This window comes from Bison bison, unplaced genomic scaffold, assembly GCF_000754665.1.
Source record: "Bison bison bison isolate TAMUID 2011002044 unplaced genomic scaffold, Bison_UMD1.0 scf7180017864254, whole genome shotgun sequence".
Classification (NCBI taxonomy): Eukaryota; Metazoa; Chordata; class Mammalia; order Artiodactyla; family Bovidae; genus Bison; species Bison bison.
Window position 1 is genome coordinate 559,851 of NW_011494826.1, and position 7,609 is coordinate 567,459.

Here is a 7,609-nt window from a genome sequence, read left to right on the forward strand (position 1 = left end):
GGAGTTTCAGCTTTAGCATCATTCCCTCCAAAGAAATCCCAGGGCTGATCTCCTTCAGAATGGACTGGTTGGATCTCCTTGCAGTCCAAGGGACTCTCAAGAGTCTTCTCCAACACCACAGTTCAAAAGCATCAATTCTTCAGTGCTCAGCCTTCTTCACAGTCCAACTCTCACATCCATACATGACCACAGGAAAAACCATAGCCTTGACTAGACGAACCTTTGTTGGCAAAGTAATGTCTCTGCTTTTGAATATGCTATCTAGGTTGGTCATAACTTTCCTTCCAAGGAGTAAGCGTCTTTTAATTTCATGACTGCAGTCACCATCTGTAGTGATTTTGGAGCCCAGAAAAATAAAGTCTGACACTGTTTCCACTGTTTTCCCATCTAATACTGGAGTGGGTAGCCATTCCCTTCTGCATGGAATCTTCCCAACCCAGGGATCGAACCCAGGTCTCCCACATTGCAGGCGGATTCTTTACCCACTGAGCCACCAGGGAAGCCCAATACACTTTATACAAACTAAAAATTAAAACCCATGTTTATTAATACATTACTAAATAATCAATTCTGAATGAATGATTTTGTTCATTCTTAAAAATAATTAAACTATCTTCATTGTTGTTCAGTTGCTAAATCATGTCCACTCTTCGCGACCCAGTGGACTGCATGCAGCATACCAGGCTCCCCATGGACTATCCATGGAATTCTCCAGGCCAGAATACTGGAGTGGGTAGCTGTTCCCTTCTGCATGGAATCTTCCCAACCCAGGGATCAAACCCAGGACTCCCACATTGCAGGTGGATTCTTTACCCACTGAGCCACCAGAGAAGCCCAATACACTTTATACAAACTAAAAATTAAAACCCATGTTTATTAATACATTACTAAATAATGAATTATGAATGAATAATTTTGTTCATTCTTAAAAATAATTAAACTATCTTCATTGTTGTTCAGTTGCTAAATCATGTCCGACTCTTCGTGACCCAGTGGACTGCATGCAGCATACCAGGCTCCCCTGTCTTTCACTATCTCCTGGAGTTTACTCAAACTATTACAAACTATTTGCTAAATTTTCTTATAAGTTTGTAATTAGTAGCTGCATTGTACAGATGAGAGAGCTAAGGCTCAGAGTTTACATGTCTCACCCAATGTCACACAACTACTAATTAGTAGATACAGAATTCAAACCCTGGTGTGATTCCAAAGTCTGTGTCCTTTTTAACATAGTGTGGCCTTTTTTTTCTTTCTTTCCTACAGAACCATTTTCTGGGAGCTATCAGAAAGAAAGTTCCTCAATGATATTTCTTGTTTAATGAGTATATCTCTTGTAATCGTGAATTTAATCTTTAAGTGCAATTGATTCAACAATATGGACTAGGACTAAGAAAGCTAAAAAAATGATGAAATAAGTGTGTAAGCAAATTGAAAAGGAGGAAATGAACATCTTAGGCTAAGATATCTAAGTGGTATCATCTGTTTGAGAAACATGGATAAACAGGTAAGGTTCTGTCTCTGACCTTATCTTAGAGAAGACATTGGGGAATGAGAAAACTTGTATACAGGGTTTCTGGAGAGGAAATTCCCTGTTATGTATTTAAAAATATATTCCTTTCATCTTTTCTACCCTGCCTGTGTTCAAAACCAGCTTGCTCTTTACTGGCTGAGGAACTTGTATAAGTTTTGACCTTTCTAAGTCTCAGTGTCTGTAAAATTGAGGGAATACTTTAGTTCCTCAAAAATCACTTTTACCATTAAATAGCATAATGAATTTTGTGAGAATCACCTAACAGAAATTCAATAAATGATGATGACATTGGTAATAATGATGATAATTCCTTTCTCCTCCCCAAATGTATTTCTTACAATAGGAGCACAGTATTTCAGAACTGAGGGCTTGCAATATAAACACATAGTTGTCCTATAAAAGTGAATTATGGCTAAAATAAAGAACGTCTTGGGGTTATCCCTCCTCCCTTGGACCAGTCACCTTGATCTCTCCTCTGTAGACAGTACTCACATTTCTCTTAGGGACTGTCCCACCACTAACCTGCTTGATTCTTCTAGGTAATTTAAGATGCTCATTCCTTCATATATAATGAAGCATACATTGCCATTTCTTACTAAGGTATTGGTTGGTAATCAGGAGTTCTTGACATAATGAAATACAAACTATATCTTATAGTGGGAATTTGACATGCTTCAAAATCTGCTGGTAATAATGTTGGTATTGTTTGTTCCTGGTACTATAAATATAACTGACTTAAAACCAAAAGGAATTTATTGGAATAATAATAAGTAGCTCATAGGACAATTGGGTGGAGAAGGAAATGGCAACCCACTCCAGTATTCTTGCCTGGAGAATCCCAGGGACAGAGGAGCCTGGTGGGCTGCCGTCTATGGGGTTGCACAGAGTTGGACACAACTGACATGACTTAGCAGCAGCAGCAGGATCATTAGGAACACTGGAGAACTAGACTTTGGAAACAGGCAGAAATAAAAGGAGGATAGGCAGCAGTCACAAGACACACCAAAGAACCAATCCAATGAGAACACAGCTTCTCTTAAATAGATCACTTCATGTCAGCCCTTGTGCTATTATATGTGAATGTCACTACAGACAATGCTTCTGTTGCTGTTATATGTGAGTGTCACTACAGACAATGCTCATCTGTACAATGCAACTGCCCCAGGCATTGATGTCTCTACCCAACCACAACAGCTGAAAATAATTCCATATTTAAAATCTTATCAGTACATACAGAAAGCTGTAAGACTTTGATAGGAGAAATTGAAGAAGGCACAAATAAATGGAAGGATATATCATGTTCATGGGCTTCCCTGAGCTCAGTTGGTAAAGAATCTGCCTGCAATTTAGGAGACCCTGGTTTGATTCCTCAGTCTGGAAAGTCCCCTGGAATAGGGATAGGCTACCTATACCAGTATTCATGGGTTTCCCTGAAGGCTCTTTGCATTGATCACTGAGGAAGGATTTCTTATCTCTCCTTGCTATTCTTTGGAACTCTGCATTCAAATGGGTATATCTTTCCTTTTCTCCTTTGCGATTCTCATCTTTTCTTTTCTCAGCTATTTGTAAGACCTCCTCAGACAACCATTTTGCTTTTTTTCATTTCTTTTTCTTGGGGATGATTTTTATTACTGCACCCTGTACAATGTCACAAACCTCCATCCATAGTTCTTCAGGCACTCTGTCTATCAGATCTAATCCCTGAATCTATTTGTCACTTCCATTGTATAATTGTAAGGGATTTAATTTAGGTCATACCTAAATGGTCTAGTGGTTTCCCCCACTTTCTGCAATTTAAGTCTGAATTTGGCAATAAGATATTCATGATCTGAGCCACAGTCAGCTCCCAGTCTTGTTTTTTTGCTGACTGTATAGAGCTTCTCCATTTTTGGTTGCGAAGAATATAATCAATCTGATTTCAGTATTGACCATCTGGTGATGTCCATGTGTAGAGTCTTCTGTTGTGTTATTGGAAGAGGGTATTTGCTATGACCAGTGCATTCTCTTGGGAAAACTCTGTTAGACTTTGTCTTGCTTCATTTTGTACTCCAAGGCCAACTTTGCCTATTACTCCAGGTATCTCTTGACTTCCTACTTTTGTATTACAGTCCCCTATAATGAAAAGGACATCTTTTTCAGGTGTTAGTTCTATAAGGTATTGTAGGTCTTCATAGAACTGTTCAACTACAGCTTCTTCAGCATTACTGGTCAGGGCATACAGTTTGTCTTGGAAACAAACAGATATCATTCTGTCATTTTTGAGATTGCATCCAAGTACTGCATTTCAAACTCTTTTGTTGACTATAATGGCTACTCCATTGCTTCTAAGTGATTCTTGCCCACAGTAGTAGATATAATGGTCATCTGATCCTCAGCGATCGATGCAAACAAATGGAGGAAAACAATAGAATGGGAAAGACTAAAGGTCTCTTTAAGAAAATTAAAGATACCAAGGGGACATTTCATGAAAAGATGACCACAATAAAGACAGAAACAGTATGAACATAATAGAAGCAGAAGAGATTAAGAAGAGGTGACAAGAATACACAGAAGAACTATACAAAAAAGATGATCATCATCCAGATAACCACGATGGTGTGATCACTCACCAAGAGCCGGACATCTCAGAGTGTGAAGTCAAGTGGGCCTTAGGAAGCATCACTACAAACAAAGCTTTGTTTTGTGATTATTGGAGGTGATGGATTTTCAAATAGTTGAGCTATTTGAAATCCTAAAAGATGATCTTGTGAAAGTGCTGCACTCAATATGCCAGCAAATTTGGAAAACAGCAGTGGCCACAGGACTGAAAAAGGTCAGGTTTGATTCAAATCCCAAAGAAAGGCAATGCCAAATAATGTTCAAACTACCACACAATTGCACTCATCTGACATGTTAGCAAAGTAATGCTCAAAATTCTCCAAGCCAGGCTTCAACAGTATGTGAACTGTGAGTTTCCAGATGTTCAAGCTGGACTTAGAAATGGCAGAGGAACCAGAGATCAAATTGCCAACATCTGTTGAATCATTGAAAAAGCAAGAGAGTTCCAGAAAATCATCTATTTCTGCTTTATTGACTATACCAAAGCCTTTGACTGTGTGGATTACAACAAACTGTGGAAAATTCTTCAAGAGATAGGAATACCAGACCACCTTACCTGCCTCCTGAGAAATCTGTATGCAGGTCAAGAAACAACAGTTAGAACTGGACATGGAACAACAGACTGGTTCCAAATCGGGACAAGAGTGTGTCAAGGCTGTATATTGTCATCCTGCTTATTTAATATATATGTGGACACAACTGAAGCAACTTAGCAACAGCAGCAGCAGCAGAGTACAACATGAGAAATGCTGGACTGGATGAAGTACAAGCTGGAATCAAGATTGCTGGGAGAAACGTCAATAACCTCAAATAAGCAGATGATACCACCCTATGGCAGAAAGTGAAGAAGAACTAAAGAGCCTCTTGACGAAAGTGAAAGACAGAGTGAAAAAGTTGGCTTAAAACTCAACACTCAGAAACCTAAGATCATGGCATCTGGTCCCATCATTTCATGGCAAATAGATGGGGAAACAAGGAAAAAGTGAGAGACTTTATTTTTGGAGGAACCAAAATCACTGCAGGTGGTGACCACAGCCATGAAATTAAAAGACGCTTGTTCCTTGGAAGGAAAGTTATGACCAACCTAGACAGCATATTCCCTGGAGAAGGGCATCATAACCCACTCCAGTGTTCTTTCCTGGAAAATCCCATGGAAAGAGGAGTCTGGTGGGCTACTGTCCATGGGGTCGCAAAGAGTCAGACATGGCTGAAGCAACTTAGCATGTTGACATGCTAAGCTTAGCACGTCAGACAGCATATTAAAACTTAGCACGCAGACAGCATATTAAAAAATGGAGACATTACTTTGTCAACAGAGGTCCGTCTAGTCAAAGTTATGGTTTTTCCAGTAGTCATGTATGGATGTGAGAGTTGGACTATAAAGAGAACTGAGCATCGAAGAATTGATGCTTTTGAACTGTGGTGTTGGAGAAGACTCTTGAGAGTCCCTTGGACTGCAAGGAGATCCAACTAATCCTGAAGGAAATCACTCCTGAATATTCATTGGAAGGACTGATGCTAAAGCTGAAACTCCAATACTTTGGCCACCTGATGCAAAGAACTGACTCATTGGAAAAGACCCTGATGCTGGGAAAGATTGAAGGCCAGAGGAGAAGGGGATGACAGAGGATGAGATGGTTGGATGGCATCACTGACTCAGTGGACATGAGTTTGAGTAAACTCTGGGAGTTGTTGATGGATGGGGAAGCCTGGGCTGCTGCAGTACATGGGATCACAAAGAGTCAGACATGACTGAGCGACTGAACTGAACCGATGGCTCAGACAGTAAAGAATCCACCTTCAATGTGGGAGACCTGTGTTTGATCCCTGGGTTGTGAAGATCCATTGGAGAATGGCATGGCAACACAGTCCAGTATTCTTCCCTGGAGAATCCCCATGGACAAAGCTGCCTGGTGGGCTATAGTCTATGGAGTCGCAAAGAGTCAGACATGACTGAGTGACTAAGTTATACATGTTATATTCATGGATCAGAAGAATTAATATCATTAAAGATCCATTTTGCCCGAAGTCACATATAATTTCAATGTGATCACTACCAAAATTCCAATGGCATTTTTTATAGAAATAGAAAAAAAAAATCTTAAAATTTGTATGAAACCACAAGTAGAATAGCCAAAGTAATCCTGAGAAAGAAGAATAAAGCTAGAGTTATCATACTTTCTGATTTCAAACTATGTTACAAAGCTATAGTAATCAAGGCAGTATGATACTGACACATAAAAAGTCATGTAGATCAGTGGACCCAATCTGAGTGCCCAGAAATAAACTCTCACATATGTGATCTAATATTGAACAAGGGAGTCAAGCGTATGTAATGATGAAAGGATAGTCAATAAACAGTGTTGGAAAAACTAGATATCCACTTGCAAAATAATTAAACTGGACCTCTATCTTAATATTACTTACAAATTACTAGAAATTGATTAAAATTTAACATAAACCTGAAACTGTAAAATTCCTAGACGAAAAGATAGTGGAAGATTCCCTGACACTGGAGTTGGCAATAATTTTTTTTTGGGGGGTGGGGTGGGTTGACACCAAAAGGATAAGCAACAATAACAACAAATAAGTAGGGCTATATAAAACTGAAAAAAATCCTTCTGCACAGCAAAGGAAATGATCAACTAAGTGAGCAAGCAGTCTAAGGAACAGGAGAAAGAATTTGCAAACCATTTTTCTGTAAGGAGTTAGTATCCAAAAATATAGGGAACTCATGTAACTCAATGCAAAAAAAAAAAAAAAAAATTCTGATTAGAAAATGAGTAGAAGGCCCAAATAGATATCTTTTCCGAGAAGTATAGATGACCAAGACACATGAAAAGATGGTAACCTTTTTTTTTTTTAATAGGAAAAATGTAAATTTAAACCAGAATAAGGTATCACTTCACATCTGTTAGAATGACTCATTAATAAGACAGGAGCTAAATGTTGGCAAGAACCTTTGAAAAAGGGAAACCTGTGCATTTTTGGTGGGAATGTAAATTGCTGCAGCCATGGAAAATAGTTTGGAGACTTCTCAGAAAATTAAAAATAGAATTTCCATATGATCCAATATTTGCATTTCTGGGTATATATCTCAGGAAAATACAACTGGAATCTCAAAAAGATATATGTTCCCCCATGTTCGTTGCAGTGTATTCACAATAACAAAGATATGAAACAACCTAAGCATCCCCCTATGAGTGAATTGATAAAGAAGATGTAATCTAGTTAGCTAGCTAGCTAGCTGTAGCTTTAATATGATTATATATAATTTTTACAGGCATGAGAAAGAAGGAAATACTGTCATTTGTGACAAAATGGATGGATCTTTAGGGCATTATGCTAGGTGAAATAAGCCAGATAGGAACTGATTATATGATTTCACTTTTACATGGAATCAAAAAAAAGCGGAACTCCTAGAAACAGAGGAGAATGGTTGTTGACAGGGCTGGTGGAGGTGGGGGGGGGCGGTGTTGG